Source organism: Phacochoerus africanus, chromosome 9 (assembly GCF_016906955.1).
Source record: "Phacochoerus africanus isolate WHEZ1 chromosome 9, ROS_Pafr_v1, whole genome shotgun sequence".
NCBI classification, from domain to species: domain Eukaryota; kingdom Metazoa; phylum Chordata; class Mammalia; order Artiodactyla; family Suidae; genus Phacochoerus; species Phacochoerus africanus.
In genome coordinates, this window is record NC_062552.1 from 104,885,474 (window position 1) to 104,903,079 (window position 17,606).

Here is a 17,606-nt window from a genome sequence, read left to right on the forward strand (position 1 = left end):
AATGTTTCTGTTAATTTGAAAGACTTTTCGTCAAAAAATCTTGCATTCTATACTTCCTATTATCATCTTCCCTTCTGTGTAACAAATTTCAGTTTAGCTACTAAGAACAGTAACTAAAATTATGGATGTCTTTCTACTTTGAGGATATTTGTGATTTGTTATAAAGTTCTTTTAAAAGGAAAATGCTCATTTCCACTCCTTTAAAAAGGAAAGCAACAAACTAACAGACATCAACCAATCCCATTTGAATTGGGTTGGGTTGGGTTTGGTCAATCTTAGGGTGACCAGTCATCCCAGTTTCCCTAGAATGTGGCAGTTTTAGCACTGAAAGTTCCTTGTCCTAGGGCAGTTCTTACTCCTGGGAAAGATGAGAAGGTGAGTCACCCTAATTTTGATGGTACTGATTAGCATGAACTAAGGAAGCAATGATTAAAGTAATACGCATATTTCCTATTAACCGATGTTAGCGAGACACGTATACTGTTCCATTGGTTCTTGGGAAACTGATGTGTGGGTGGGTAAGCAAATGGCCCTTGAGGGGAGGAGAGCTGGCATCTGTTAGAACAGGACCCCCTCTCTGTTTCTTTATAGTGATTCTAACACCTATTCTACTCACCTTTTCTTTTGAGTACTTGCTGTCAACTCCGAAGTGGCCTACCTTAGAACTTCTTAAAGATGGCTATGTCATGAGACCATTGAGATTCTCTAGGTTCCCCCCGGGCTTTTAGCTCAAGAGCATTTTTCCCTAGAGCTATTAAATTAGGTTTAATTTCCTTAGCTTGATATTCCCAGGAATTATGCTTTTTCCCCTTGCAGGATTGAAGAAAAAGAAAGTTCTGACAATTTATTTCCCTAAAAGTGAATTTTTAAAAGGATACCAGAGAGTCAAAATGAGCATGTTAACCCAGTGTGTCACCATAGCTGTGAATGTCACCCGTGTGATTGACACACATCATGTATTTACCTCTGCATCCTCTGTGTTAGGATTTTCCTGTTTTGTTTGTGGGTTATGTCAGTTGTATTTTATCTCTTGTCCTCTGTTCCTGACTCTCCTTCCCTTGCCCAGTTTCTATGGGAACGTTTCTGTCACACTAAGGAAGGCTTGGGGTTAGTGACATGAAGCAGTGGGTTTTGAAGTCAGTTTGTGCCTTGGTTTTGAAGTGTTTGCTCAGGTCTCAGATATACAGGGTACTGTGTGATAGTTTCTTGGGCATCAACTACACACAGCACATCAGTTATTCTTAAAATGAGCAAAGGCCCCTGGGAGGTAAGCCCGGGTACTTTCATCTTCGGCAAGCCAAGCCTCGGCATTTCCTTCAAATTAAACAAAGATAATGGGAAGTGTTGTTCCTGAATGCTCAAATTGGGCTGGGAACAAAAAGCCAAAGGCTGTTAAAAGGAACTATACTAAAAGAAGTGGCAGTATCTTTAGGGCATTTTTGGTGTCAGATAAATGATGTTTACTCTGGTTTTTTTTTCTAGGATTATCTTAATGAGCCCTGCTCCCAAAAGCCTCCCATCATTTTCATTTCTGAACTGTCCATCTGACCATCATCTCCCTCCATGAATCTGTGGGAAAGTCCATCACTATAACCTCCTTTTCCTTTCTCTTGCATCCTTAAGATGTAACTTAAAAGAGAAAAAAAAAATATGTTGTGGGAGGAGGCCACAGTTGCACTAATGTATATTGAATATACTATCTTGATTTGTAGCCTCATGTTAAATAACTATATCTGTTTGAAGCATTTTTTTTATTTTTTCATAATCGTGTGAGCCTCAATGGGTGAACATTTGTATTAGTTTCCATAATTGGAAATGCCAAGTGCCTGTTTTCATTTAAAAGTATTTTGGTTTTAGGTAGCAAAGACACAACTCTTCAAATACATATCTGTTCTCTTTAATTCTGGTTGCTTTGTAAAGAAATTAAGTATTTTTCCATTTTTCTGCTTTATGGAAGTCACCTTCAGAGCAAGGGTAGGGGTGACTATTTTTGATAGTTTCTAAGTAACTGGCTTGCAAGAGTGGTTCCCTGCAGAGCTATTTCGTGTGTAGTTCCCCTCTGGGTAGAGATTGTGAGAAAGTAAGTGAATTGCATTTTAGAGTACTCATTTGCTTGAATAATTAGAATCATAGTACATGTATGGTCAGCTGCCTATTGAGGTCTAGATATCTACAGACAACTTGGATTTTCCTGTGTTTTCCTTCTAAGTAGATTACATCTATAATTCCTCAATTGGAGCAGAAGAAAGTTACTCTTTTATCGGAGTAAACATCCGTACCATTCATAGAGCATTGAGTTTTTCTTGTCACTGAAGGATGCTTCAGTTTCCACTCATTCATAGCATTTATTAAGCATCTACTATATGCCAGTGTAATAGAGGTGAAAATATTATCTTGCCCCTCAGATCATGCTCAATAGTGGGTGCCCAATAAGTAACTCATATACTTTAAGACTTTGGAGGTAAAATATTTTATGGAGTTTTTACTTATTCATTTCTCCTTTTAAAAATCATCACATACATTTCAGATAAATAATTCATGTATGGCTAAATTATTTTTTCTAGATAAACATAGAGTGAAGGAATTAAATGGGTGGGAGAAACATTCATTAGACTGTATGCTTATCAAATGGTGTGACCTTGGCAAATTTATCTAATCTGTTTGAATCTCAGTATCCTCATCTATAAACTGTGGATGAAACTCATATTATGAGGCAGTTACAAAGATTAAAATAATCTGCGTCATACTGGTTGCTTAATAAATGGTAGTGATTATTACACATACTCAGAGGATGGTAGGATATAGAAAAGAGTATTAACACAAACTCTAGTCCTTTGAATAAATGTGAATGAGGAAGAAGCATCACCTGTATATCGTGATTAAAGTTGATAGCTGTGATCATACTGTGAAGAGTACATAGTTCCTTTCTAGAGGGTGATTTGATTACAGAGATATTACTTTGAAGAGATAATATGCTAAATGAAATCATCAGTGGCCTGAAAGTGTTAACAAGATTCTGGGAAAGGAGCCATTTACTCTTTTTTCACCTCTAAGATAAAGCATAATGCACACATATATTTAATAAACCGTGAAAGCTGGTGCTGGTTTACTGGATCATGAGTAAACTATCCCCAACCCATGTTTTTTCTTCCAGCTTTTCTTTTCCAATCCCCCGAGTTTTGTAACTCAACCAGTTATTGAGTTCAGTCAGCTGCTTTACCTGCTCTAAGTGGGATAGCCATGGCCCAGCAGGTTACAAACCCGACTAGCATCCATGAGGTTGTAGGTTGGACCCCTGGCCTCGCTCAGTGGGTTAAGGATCCAGTGTTGCCATGAGCTGTGGTGTAGGTCACAGACTCAGCTCAGATCCTGTGTTGCTGTTGCTGTTGCTATTGCTGTGATATAGGCCGGAAGCTGCATCTCTGATTCGACCCCTAGCTTGGGAGCTTCCATATGCTGCAGGAGTGCCTGCCCCGCCTCCCCCAAAAGAAAGAAACTTACCCAGTACTGTTCCAAACAGAATACATTGGAGGACAAAGCATGACTCCAAACATTAAATATTTAACACAACAAAATGCAGGAGTTTTGACTGATGGCTTTAAGAGCAATGACCAAATACAAAGGAACAACATAAGGACTAATGACTGAAATCTAAGACTCTGCTTTCTTGTACTGATTTCACCACTGCTGAGATCCTCAAGGCAAATAGTATATATTTTATATGATGAATTCTACTTTAACAGAAATTCAATTACATGAAAAAAAATCTATTTTTTTAATAGGCTATGTATTTCTATTTGAGGTCATTCATCTCTCCTCCAGCTTAGCCTATTTGAAACAGTACTGGTTGATCTCAGTTGTCAATTTTATTTGACCACCTACCATGCTAATGACTTATAAAGAGATTATTCAAAGGTTGGAGAAAAATAAATATATCTAACCTGAATACTAAAATCTGGAGAAGAAGATCAATTAGACATAGACAATATATAGAAAAGTTTACTAAATGACTGGCCTCCCAACAGAAAATGGATTGTCTTTTTTAGTGGTTTCTTAGAATAGTCATTTTTAGTATTTCTTAGAGTAGTCTGACTCATTTAGATTGGAAGATTTGTTGGAAGCTATGTCCCAATCCATTTGATCCCAACATTCAAATGTTTCTACATATCTTCCCTCATCTTTGTCCTCTAAGCTTGATAGCTATACTTAGTATTACACTCCCTTGTGGGAGCAAAAGCCCAACCAAAATAATGGCCATGCATTCAGCACCTGTGCAGAGCCGTTAAAAGAACTTCCCATTTGCCACTGTCTTAAATGATCTCTACATTTCCTCCTCTTGCCTTCTTAAACAACAACAAATCCGAACAGATTGGAAGAATGATACTTTGATTCCAACTCCTGCATAGACGGTCTTAGTGCTTTTCAATTGCTTTAGGGAGCTTGCCACACTAAAACTGTGTTAAATCTAACACCAGTGTGAACTCTTCCCTGCCCATATTCTGATAAGAAATTTACCCTGGCACAGCGTTATCTCTGTTGATAATGGGCTTCATGGCTATGGGGAAATGTTGATACAGCGGGCCAGCATCCATCATTTTGGCATTTACTCTTTAGCAGTTGAAGAGAATAATGAGTGCTTGGGGTGCGACGCTGTAGAACAACGTCAGCACACAGTATGCATGGACCCAGCGATAGGTATCTCTGGGTTTGTGCCATGACCATACATCTGTGGCTGTCATGCTCTCTTCCTCTCTCATTTCTTTTCATTTTCCTTCAACGGTCTGTCATCTGTGACTTCAGTCCACTTTGTTTCTTTCCATGCCTTGTTCTTTTTGCTGTCTGCCTTAATTCTGCATAAAATTGTCAAGTGCCCTAAAACATGCTCCATTCTGTCCTTAATCTCTTTTAATGCTTCTAATGACTCCTTTGGAAACTTGGTGGTAATTTATTAGGTTCTGAGAGGAGACAGAAGTAGAAACCTTATGTTTACCCTTCATAGAAAAATGTAACTACTTATGATTATTTCTAAAAGTTTGATTTTTCTTAATTCATTCCCAGGTGTAGAATGTTTTCTATGTCCCTAGAAATTAGTGTAATTCATTCATAACTTAAAGGCAAATAAATCTTATAATTTGATTTTTATAAAGGAGTGTTCTAAAATGCAAAGGTATATAAACATGATGTCAATCATAAATTTTAAAAAAATGCAATAAACTTGTATTAAACCTAAAGAGGGCAAATAATAATTAGTCTCTTTGCAGATATGTAATGATATTCTTTTTTCAATGACTCAGTTAAAAATGAAATATTCATAGAAAATAAGTGCAAAGAGGATTCTCAAAAATGTATCTCTTTTACACACATTTATATTACAAGTTGAACATTTCATTAGAATGATAGTATTTTAAATTTATTTCTCCTTCCAAGACTATATAGATTTACAGATGCTAAATGAGGGTTCTTTAGCTACGAAAATACAACTTGCTTAGGTAAATTAGTAGAGACTCTCCCTTTATAGCTGAGTATGATTGCCTCAACTACTTTTCAAAAGTCGCAAACCCCAGAACTCTTATAATCCCAGTTCCTGTGAAGATACATTTTTCATCAGTCCCCAATATTAGACATTTTATTTACGTAAAGTCCAAAACAAACTATATGCTGTCACATGCTCTTTTGGTTTCTCCTCCTAACATTAACAAAATCATTATAATATGAAAGGAAAATATTGCATTTCAGTTGGTGGGGTTACTTTTTGGGTTCTTTCCCATGACTGTGGTTGAACTGGGTAGTAGAGAATCATGAGTTCCATAGAACCAAGATGATTCTTGGTGTTTTCTTTGGTGAATTCATTTCTGGCAGTGACACCACTGCAGACTAAGAGCAGAGCTCAGGGAGTAAGGAAAAGTACAGCATTTCTACTTGGTCCAGCTAATGGGAAAGTACCCAGAGAAAAAGGCTTGCCTTTAAAAGATGCTGATGTTTCATTTTTTTTATTCCTTACCCCGAACATATGTATCTGCTGAGTCAGTTAAGGAACAAGTTTTGTTTATCTTCTTTGTATTTGCTATCTGGCCATAGAAGAGTTTTATCTACTAAAACATCTTGAATAGATATTCTCTTTTGGCACAAAAAGAGCTTATAACTTGAATTTCTACCTAGTTTTTTTAAGGGACCTCCGAATTTTCATACACGTATTTTGCATTAAATTTCATGAGCTATTTCCATGAAAGACGTTAAGACCAACCACTTTCTGATTGTATAGGTAAAATTTGTGAGTTTAGTGTATTTCACTATGATCTTATAAAAATGACTCAGAATAAATCAGACAAGAGCCCATCTCTTCAGCTCCTTCAGACTAAGTGTAAAAAGACCCAGGACACCAGGATTAACATGGATGGCATTTATTCCTGAGATTCTTGGGATGAGACTCAGAGCAAGGGAAATTACTTGTGTACTCAGAGTTGATTTAGACCCCTCTCTTCTCTTTCTCTGCCTTCTTTTCTAAGTCACTAATTTTTGGCATCTCCTCTCATTTATATTTCTGCTCTTCATTCATCACTTATTATAATATATAATTCCACCAAGAGGCCCAAAGAACTAAAGTTTTTGACATCCTTAGTCTCGGTTCAGAGAGAAAACATGTGCGCAGTACAAGAAGAACATCACAAATGAATATGTGCGTCTATCTGCTGGCAGACACTCTCCAATAGAGATTTGATGGCAGCTACTTGTAAAATTTTAAACTTTCAAGTAGCAGTGTCAAAAGCATTAAAGGAAATAGTTTTTTGATAACTGAAATCTATGATCAGTTTTGTAAGCCTAAATTCCAATTAATTAATATTTCATTAATCTAGAAACTCAGTTCCTCAGTCTTATTTACCACATTTCATCTGCTCAGAGGCCATAAGTGTCTGTTGAATAGCCATTGTTGGAGGGCTAGAATGCACTGCAGCCTTAAGCATGTATAGCATATTTCTGACCCTCATATTTTATTAAGTCCTGATTTCTTAAAATTGTGTTTATTTGTCTGCCTATTTACACATGGAAGGGAAGGAAGATATGATAGAAAGCTTGCTTGGAACCCAGACCAAGAACTCAGATTCCCTAATTCCTGGTTTACTTCCTTATTCTGTAATATCACACTGGGGAAAGGAAAAAGTAGGGAAGGAGGAAAGAGTAAGAGGGAACATTGATTGTGTACTCAATTCATTGCCAGGCACAATTCCAAGAACTTTATTTGTACTGCCTTTATTCCTTACAGATAACCTAACAAAGAGTCTATATCCCTCATTTTACAGATGAGGAAACTGGGAATTGGATAAATGTACTATCCTCATCAAGCTTATTTAACTAGCAAGCACAAGCGCAAGATTTGCAGAAGCTTGGACTGGTGCTGGATTTAATGGCTTAAACTCCACTAGGAAGGGACTCCAGGAAGGGGACTCCATGTTTTTGCTTCTTCTAATATTGGCAAATCTATACTCTGGAGGAAGTTCTCAGGTTGGTCTTTGGAGCTCCTGATACCTCTTTTGGATATGCTATAGTGAAAAAAAATCAGGACTCCCTAAAATTGCCATCATCACTTGGGACATCATTACTTCAACTCTTATGGGGCTTGCTAAGATATAGGCCTTGGAAATAAAGGGACATATTAAGAGCAGATTTCCTGTGGGGACCAGAATAAGGGGACATATCTTATTTTTAAAATGCCCCATTTTAGGAATTTATTGACTGCATACTAGGGTTGGTTTTTAACAAAATAAGAGAATTGGGGCAGACTCTTTTATGGATCCATGGCTCCTTAGTTCCTTAAATGAATCTAGATTAATTTTAAAATTGTTTATTGAGCACTTACTTTTTGCCAGAGTTGGTGGTAGGTGTTGAGTCTATAAATATAAGTGAAATATGCTTTAATAAACACAGTATACTCAAAAGGAAATTCATCTTTCTAATTTTTGCTTTAAGAGGCTTTAATCTCTTTCTGTAAGGGCCATTATTTTGACTAAGCACACTGCTCTGAGTTCAGTGGTTTTTGACTCATACTCTGCATAACATCATTGTAATAAAGAACTGGGTAATGAGTTAAATTGTGACTCTCACCTATGCTGTCTTCTGAGCTGTGTTTTTAGTGATTCTTGCATATTTCCATCTCTCTCAGAAGATATAAGGGAAAATCAAAGCAGCCAAAAATGTATAATTTCCCTCCTAGTCATCAGTCTGTGTGAAAGTTAGGTTTGGAGATAGGTAACTTTGATTTAAAACAAAATGGTATTATGTGAACATTCCAACTATTCATTACATTTAATCCTCATTTCCTATTAGTGAATTTTCTCAGACTAATTTTTTTATGGATTCTATTTCCTAGAACTAAAGAAAAATAATTGTATCAAAAGAGTGCCCAAATCAGCCAGATTTTTCTGCCAGGAAATGTACTGTGTACAGTCAGCTTAAGACCAAAAGATTCAAAAAATAAATAGCAGCATTGGATAATGTAGAGTTGGAATAACCAATAATAATGAGGTAAAGAAGCAAAAAGATGTGCAAAGAAAAGGAGAGTTGTTTTGAAAGTGATATTTCAAAAGAGATACAGTAGTAATGAGCGAGTGTGGTGCTAGAGGAAGTTTCAGAAATAGATAGAGGGTATAAGCAAGGTTGGACACTACAGGAAAATCTGGAGGGAAGGACCACTTGGAAAGAGGTTGATTTACAGGGGAAAATAGTAGTGACTTCACAAGTAGAGCATTTGATAGATCCTTCAGACCATTGTATTTTGGCTTCTGTTAAGGAGGATGACAATTATTCATTGCATAGCTTTGTAGGATAGATTATTGGTAGTGACTTCAATATCATGAAGAACTTGGCAAAGTCCATAAAACGTCCATAATGTCCACGGTGTATAACAAGTCTTCTATTATGAGTGCCACCTGGAATTATGTACTTGAAAAAGAAGAATCTCTTGAAACACATTCATGAAAGGCAAAGGTTTCGTGACCCAGAGTGTAATGAGACTTAGACACTGAGAAATAGCACTAGTGAAAAGGTGAATAAAAATCTCATAAGAGTATTTAATTGGAGTGGGAGTAGGATTCTTGCAGCTCATCAAGGAAAGTGGAGGAAGAGATTTCCCAGCTAAAGATACAAAAGTTCCATTTCTGACTTGGCCATTGAATGAATGACTCACTATTTGCCTTTGTCAAGTCACTTAAGTTATATGTGCACATTTAAATTTTTTTCACTTGAATGGGCGAGATTAATATGATACAATAGAACATAAGAAGTCACAAGGTTGGGGTAGAAGAATTTTATGTAGAACAATAGAACTGGAAAAGGGCATCTCCTTTCTGGCCTCCCACCTCTGTTCTAAATCGACATAAGTTTCAAAACTTTGATTATACTAGTTTTTTTTCCCCTAATATCCCACTTAAATTCTGTATCTGGGCTTATTTATTCTCGGCTCATTTATTCTTTTCGTGCTCATATTAACATCAGCAGTGGAGCCAGCATCCCTTTAGTAAAAGATCATCATAAAATCATAGACAGATGTTACCCCACAATTTTCTCTTTTCCAGTTATTGATGATCACTCTCACTTTAATAAGTTTGCTTGATAGTTTCTGCATCCAGCTTAATTTCTTTGGGATTTTGAAAAATGTAGAGGCTTGAGGTAGACAAAAACACTTCAGCCAGAACGTGACTAATCTTGAAGACATAGAGAATGGCTGTTAATGTACACCAGTAACTATCAGATAAGAAATAATGACACTGCATTGCTGACTCACAGTCAGCTAATGCTTTACCAGGCCCACCCCCTCCTATGTTTAAGTTTCAGTAAACTTTCCATATATTGAGCTTATGTGTTGATTTACATCCAGAAAGTTTCTTGGTACTGTTGACCTTCACACAGTGTTTAGTTAATTAGGTAAATTACATTAAATTATATAAACTTCTTATTAATCAGAGAAGACAAACATTGTGGAGGAAGAAGTCTGTCTTTGCTGGCCTTTCTTAAATTTGTCCTCACTTCTGTCCCCACTAATGGATAAGGAAAAATTGTTCCAATTTATTGAGTTACTGTGGGCCAAACACCAAGTGCTTTATACACATTATTACATCTAATCCTTTAGAATGAGATGACTATTATAACTTGTTTTATAGGAGAAATTGAGGCTTAGATAAAATAATCAGTCCAGGATGTTTGATTCCAAAATTCATGATTTTCAGGAGTTCCCGTTGTGGCTCAGTGGTTAACGAATCCGACTAGGAATCATGGGGTTGCTGGTTCGATCCCTGGCCTCCTCAGTGGGTTAAGAATCCGGCATTGCCGTGAGCTGTGGTGTAGGTTGCAGATGTGGCTTGGATCCTGCATTGCTGTGGCTCTGGCATAAGCTGGCGGCTACAGCTCCAATTAGACCCCTAGACTGCCTTGGGTGCAGTCCTAGAAAAGACAAAAAAAAAAAAATCCATTATTTTCACCATCGTGGACTGGGGCTTGAGGCTACCTTTTAACTTCCATTAGAATCTCAAGCAAATCCTTTCCTCAAAAACTTTTTTTCTCTTTCCAATCAAAAATGTTTCCAGAAAATGACATATTAATTCACAGTTAGGCATAAGTTATTTACAATAAGAACAGCTAACTTCTATTAAAAACCTAATATGTCCTATGTCAGATACTTTACATGCATTCTGATAATCCTACAAACTAGGTGTAGGTCTATTTATAGACCAGAAACCCAAGATTCTAAGAACTTAAATAATTTCCCCAAAGTTATACATGGAGTGCAAATTGTTTCAGCTAATGAGGCTTAGCATTATTTCTCTCACATCAAGTGAGAAAAATCTCAACATTACATATATTTTTTTCTAACTGTTCCGTATTATCATCAAGCAGTAGGAAAAGAATATGGTGGATCAGTTGGGCTTCACTAGTAGTTACCAAAACATACAACTGGTGGCTACATAATCAATCTATCCACTCATGGAGCTGTTATTGACTACATTTTTTCCTATTTTTTAATCAGAAATAAATTACTTATTACAACATGCCATTTAAAATATAGAATAAAAGCCCACAGAAAGTGAGGGTGATAGATCATATGATTTATCAAGCTGCCTTCTGGCAGACAGTGGACCATTTTTTGGTAGGTAGGGCTCTAGGAATAGATATTTATATAAAAATATTTTTTGGATCCAGAAATAATGCTTGACTATCACTAATTGAAGTGACCATCAAGTCAATCTTAGTTCTGATCTGTCTAATTTGAATAAATGTCATGTTTTTTGAGAGATGGTGAAAGAATGGGATCTAAGTCCTTCCTGTTATCTAATCTGGGGGGAAATCCAATTACAGGGTTTTATCAGGTTTGATATTTAATAGATCGAAGTAGTAAAACAGACCTTCTCACTTCACAGGCACTGCAAATTCTCTCTGATGGCATAAGATCTATCAGTGATCAGCCTGGACCATTGAATATCTGTGAAAGTATTCATTTTATGGGGAAAAGTGTTATGTGCCATCATAGCATATTGCCCATCCATTTTTGGAAAAAACACACAGACATACACACACACACACACACATATAACAATCTTTATTATACATGTTTAATTCCATTTAATATAGACAAGATACAGCAGTCATTTAACTTTAAATTGAATGTTTATAAGTAAAGAATAAAAGTCAACCGAAATGAATTTAGAATGAATCACTGCATATATTTTAAACCGAATTTTTGTTTTTCTCTTTTGCAGAGCAATTAATATACTAATATATATGATCATTTTAGAAGTGTTTATAATGCATTTATATCCAGAAAATACATTTATTCAAACCTATGTATACATACTTAAGATACATACACACAGAGAGAGCACCAGCTCATCATAATTATAAAAGCCAAAAAAAAAAAAACTGCTTGAGACTAAAACACAATATTCAAGTGGGCATTTCTATATTTCAAAAACAGATTCTGAAAGCTCTTTAAAGGGTTTTGAATGATTGAATCAAATTATAAATTTTTATATGCAAGGTCTCGCTTACAATTTTCCCCTCACCAGATTATCCCTCTATATGATACCTTTCTTTGTCATTTCTTTTCTCTCTAATAAAATAAAAATAATTTCCAAGGTCAGATTCTATCTTGTGAGAGCTTTTCCCCAAGGAGAAGGATATTTCTTCTTAATGTATTGTATCTCACAGTAATCTCTCACAGGAAAACTGAAGGCAAATTAAAACCACATAGAGATGGTGCTTACATATGTTTTGGACCATTTTCTACCACTGACTCTTTGTAAAAAAGAGTGGAATTTTTTTACAAAGTGGCCATCTCCTGATTGTCCATTTTACTGATCATAGAGTGTGATATTTTTAATTCCATGCTATCGTCCATGCCTTTTGTTAGGCAACGTGCACTTTAATGTGCGAATGATTTTAATATAAGCTTAAATAAAATATTATTAGTAAAATAAATATTCTGAAATCTGCATTTTTCTCCTCTACTTCACCTCCACCAGAAACCTGCTGTTCATTTCAGATAAAATATGGACTGCTTTTTACTATTTATTTTTTATCATGCATATCACTGCTCCTTATTAGCAGATAAAATTGAGCATTAACTGTGACCTAATTCTGAAAAAAAAAAAATCTTTTCATGATATCCATTAAGATACTGTCCCTTAAAAAGATAGAAAGAGAACTTGAGTTTTTTCTGGTTTGAATGAGTAAGCTGACTTCCTTTTCTAATTCTTTGAATCTCTTACCTCTTATCAACAACCTAAATTACATCCAGCACATCCCAAACCATTTACTAATGAAGTAGATGCTCTTGTTGGATTTTGAATCAGCATACTTATTGTCAAACAGAGAAATACCTAGACTCTCCTAAATGTAGTTGTATTGCTGGAACTCGTAACTTCTAAGCAAAAAGGCATATTCTTATAGTTCAAGAAATACTAGCGAAGTGTATGTTATTGACCTCATTACACAAAATGCTCTTGGAAAACACTGTTATCAATTCCAATTATGTTCTAGAGGGGAAAAAAAAAAGGAAACAATAAAAAGCTGAAAGGCAATCCCAGAATATTTGACTGAGCTGGTTATAGCTACTAAACAATATGTAATTGTAAAAAGTGTGGCAAAATGATAAAAATAAACGGAGTTTTTGTTAAATAAATGAAAACATGACAATAAAATATACCACAAAGTGGTTTAGCTTTCTCTATTATTTCTTCACCACTTTATTATTTTACTGTTTTATTTCTACTTACATATCAAGTTGATTCTCTTGCATCTGGATTTTGCACAATTCTTTCAATAATGTATGGTTCAGTGGCTATAATTACAGGATTGTTAAATTTCACATTTTACTATTCATCTTGTTATCTCTAGTAGTGGAAGCTTGGAATAAATGCACATAATTACACAGTTGGTCCTAAATTATTTTTATATTGCTCCTGCTAGGATACACTTACTTGAAAAGCAGCATTTATTCTTTAAGATTTATTTTCGATGGTAGTGGATTCCAGCAAAATAAAAGTAATAAATACGTAAATGGACTGATTCTACGAGCTTACTATCTATATAGCTTTTTTCAAATAAATCCATCTCTCTGAGCCTGCTAGGGAGAAGAGCTTCTTGGAATCTGTGAAAGAAAGCACATCATATATCAGAACATTGATAGGAAAATTTCCACCACAGTGCATTTGATCTGTCATTCTGCCTATCCATAGAAGACTAATTCTGCAACCTCCAGTCTACAGACTGGCTTACTATATTTTTAAAAATTTTTAAATCTTCTCTTTTTTTATTTTTTAATTGAAATATCATTGATTTACAATGTTGTGTTAGGTTCTATTGTACAACAAAGTAATTTATATATATCATATATTTTTTCAAAATTTTTCCATTATAACTTATTCCAAGGTATTGAGTACAGTTTCCTATGCAATGCAGTAGTCCCTTGTTATATATGTATATGTTAATCCTAATCTCCTAATTTATCTCTCACCCCTCCTTTCCCCTTTGCTAACCATATGTTTGTTTTCTATGTCTGTGAGCCTATTTCCATTTTATGAACAAGTTCATTTGTACCATTTTTTTTAAGATTCCCCATATAACTGATATGTGATATTTGTCTTTCTGACTGACTTTATTTAGTCTGATAATCGCTAGCTCTGTCCATCCATATTGCTGCAAATAGCATTATTTCATTCTTTTTTATAGCTAAGTAATATTCCATTGTGTGTATGTACATACATATATGTAGTATGGGTGTGCTTACATTTTCTTTACCCATTCTTCTGTCAATGGACGTTTAGGTTGCTTCCCTGTCCTGGCTATTATATATAGTGCTGCTATGAATTTTTATGTGCATGAATCTTTTTGAATTAGAATTTTCCCCAGATATAGTCCCAGGAATGGGATTTATGGATCATGTGGTAATTCTGTTTTTAGGTTTTTTTTAAGGAACTTCCATACTGTTTTCCTTAGTGGTTGTACCAATTTACATTCTTACCAACAGTGTAGGATGGTTCCTTTTTCTCCACATCCTCTCCAGAATTTATTATTTGTAGACTATTTAATGATGATAATTCTGACCAGGTTGAAGTGATAACTCCTTGAAGTTTTGATTTGTATTTTTCTAATAATTAGTAATATTGACCATCCATATATTTCTTTTTGAGAAATGTCTACCTGGTTCTTATGCCCATTTTTTTTTTTTTGCTTGGATTTTTTTTTTAATGTTTAGCTGTATGAACCATTTGTATATTTTGAAAATTAGCAACCTGATACAAAAATCAGACAAAGATATCACAAAAAAAGAAAATTATAGCACAATGTCACTGATGCACTTAGATGGAAAAATCTTCGTCAAAATACTAGCAAACCTAATGTAACAATACATTAAACATATCATACATCATGATCAAGTAAGATTTATCTCAGGGATCCAAGGGTTTTTCAAAATCTGCAAATCAATCAGTGTGATACACCACATTAACAAATTGAAAAATAAAAATTATATTATCATCTCAATAGATACAGAAAACATTTTTGATAAAATTCAACATCCATTTATAAAAACTCTTCAGAAAATGGCCATGGAGGGAAACTACCTCAACATAAAAAGGCCATATATGACAAAACTATGGCTAACATCATACTCAATGATGAAAAGTTAATAGCATTTCCTCTAATATCAGGAACAAGACAAAGATGCCCACTCTCACTACCTTTATTCTATGTAGTTTTGGAAGTCCAAGCCACGGCATTAAGAGAAGAAAATAAGTAAAAGGAATATAAATTGGAAAAGAAATAGTAAAAATGTCACTGTTTGAAGATGACACAATAATATACATAGAAAATCCTAAAGATGCCACCAGAAAACTGCTAGAGCTCATCGATGAATTTGGTAAAATTGTGGGATACAAAATCAATATACAGAAATCTGTTGCATTTCTATAATTAACAATGAAAGACAAGAAAGAAAAATTAAGGAAGCAATCCCATTTACCATTGCACCAAAAAGAATGAAATACCTAGAAATAAACCTACCTAAGGAGGCAAAAGACCTGTACTCTGAAAACTCTAAGACATGTATGAAGGAAATCAAAGATGACGTAAACAGATGGAAAGATATACTATATTCTTGGATTGGATATAGTATTATAACAATCAATACTGTTAAAATAGCCATATTACCCAAGGGCATTCTATAGATTTAATGAAATCCCTGAAAATTACCAATGACATTTTTCACAGAACTAGAACAAAAATATTTAAAATTTGTATAGAAACACAAAAGACCCTGAATAAACAATGAAATCCTGAGAAAGGAGAACAGAGCTGGAGGAACCACGGTTCCTGACTTTAGAACATATTATAAAGTTGCAGCAATCAAAACACTAGAGTACTGGCACAAAAACAGAAATATAGATCTGTGGAACAGGATAGAAAGCCTAGAAATAAATCTACATGTTTATGGTCAATTAATCCATGACGGAAGAGGCAAGAACATACAATGGATTAAAGACAATCTCTTCAATGAGTGGTGCTGGGAAAACTAGGCATGTGAAAGAATGAAATCAAAAATTCTCTAACACCATACATAAAGATAAACTTAAACTGGATTAAAGACCTAAATACAAGACTGGATACTCTAAAACTTCTAGAGGAAAACATAGGCAGAACACTCTTTGACATAAATTACAGCAGTATTTTTTGGTATTCGTCTCCTAGAGTAATGGAAATAAAAACAAAAATAAATGTGACCTAATTAAACTCATCTTTTTCATAGCAAAGGAAACTATAAACAAAACAAAAGACAACCTATGGAATGGGAGACTAACTTACTTTAAAAGGTAGTTGAATAAATTTGGTTTAATCTAAACCAATGCCATGCTATGAAAGTAAGACGAATTTTATTTGAATTATCCTAGAAATAGTTTCATAATGCCACAATTATAGTACATAAGTCCTTTTACAAAAATCTTTCTTTTCTTTTTTAGCCACTCCCATTTTATAGAAATCTTAGAAGAATCTTAAGATACAAAGTATTAATTTTTCAAGTATTTATGGAGTGTGTAGTATGTGTCAGGCTTTGGGCTGTATACCAAAAGCAGCATTGTCAGATACCCACACAGCTCATTTTACCTTCAAGGAGATGGCAGTCCAGAGAATTAAAGCATTTGCCTACATTTACTCAGCTTGTCAGGAGAAAAAGGGGATTAAAACCTACTTTTCCCAATTGTTTTATTGGTCAGTGTTCTTATACTAACTGATACTTTCCAAGTTCCTTTTCTGTCACTTCCCAAATACAGAACCCCTTCCCCCCGCTCTTTTAAATAGCCAAGTGTTCAGGGTAGGTGGTTTTTAAGTGAGCCCACTCTTTCGACTCTCCAGGGAAATAGCATAGAAAATAAGGATAAAGAACACAATTTAGAGACTCTGGCACCCATATGGACCTGTCCTCATATTGTCTCATGACTGTCCTCGGCTTATTATTTGAAACCTAAGAGTTAAAAAGAAGAGTGCCTTCTGGAGGAAGATGTGTCTCTTTCCGCAGTGCGACATGCCCTTGTTACACACCAGTGGGCATGGAATCAGTGCCTCCCAGCTTATCTTTCTCTCTAGCATAGCTGTGTTGTTCTTTAGCGTAGCTGTGTTGTTCTTCAGATGAATAGCTTGCCCTGGAGAAAAATACTATCAAAATATTAAGATTAGATTAGTTTTCACACTGTCCCCACTTTACCACTGAATCCAAGTCCCTCAGCATCTACTTTCCAATCTTCCTAGGGCGTAAAATTTGGCTTCACGAATGGTGTGTGTGCCATTATTTCTCACCCATATGTAAAAACTAAAAGGGATTTTAAAAACCTGTACATGTTGGTTAAGATCTGAAATGTGATCTGATGAGAAAAGGACATTCTTAGAAGTGTTTCTAATTCGCAAGTTGTTGCTCCTATTCAATTCATTGAATACGGATATATATAAATATATATAATCAAAAACATAGAAATATAGAAAATGTATATAATCAAAATGTAGAGGCACAGTTGAAAGAAGGAATCTTTAAAAAACATACATATGTCTCTCCTAAAAGAATTTCTTTA

At 35.0% G+C, this 17,606-nt stretch overlaps 1 protein-coding gene across 6 annotated transcripts in view; it reads left to right on the forward strand.

The window, feature by feature from the left end:
• Positions 1-17,606, forward strand: part of NRXN3 (neurexin 3) — a 1,579,386-nt gene that overhangs the window by 1,078,977 nt on the left and 482,803 nt on the right. The gene's annotated exons all lie outside the window — the stretch shown is intronic.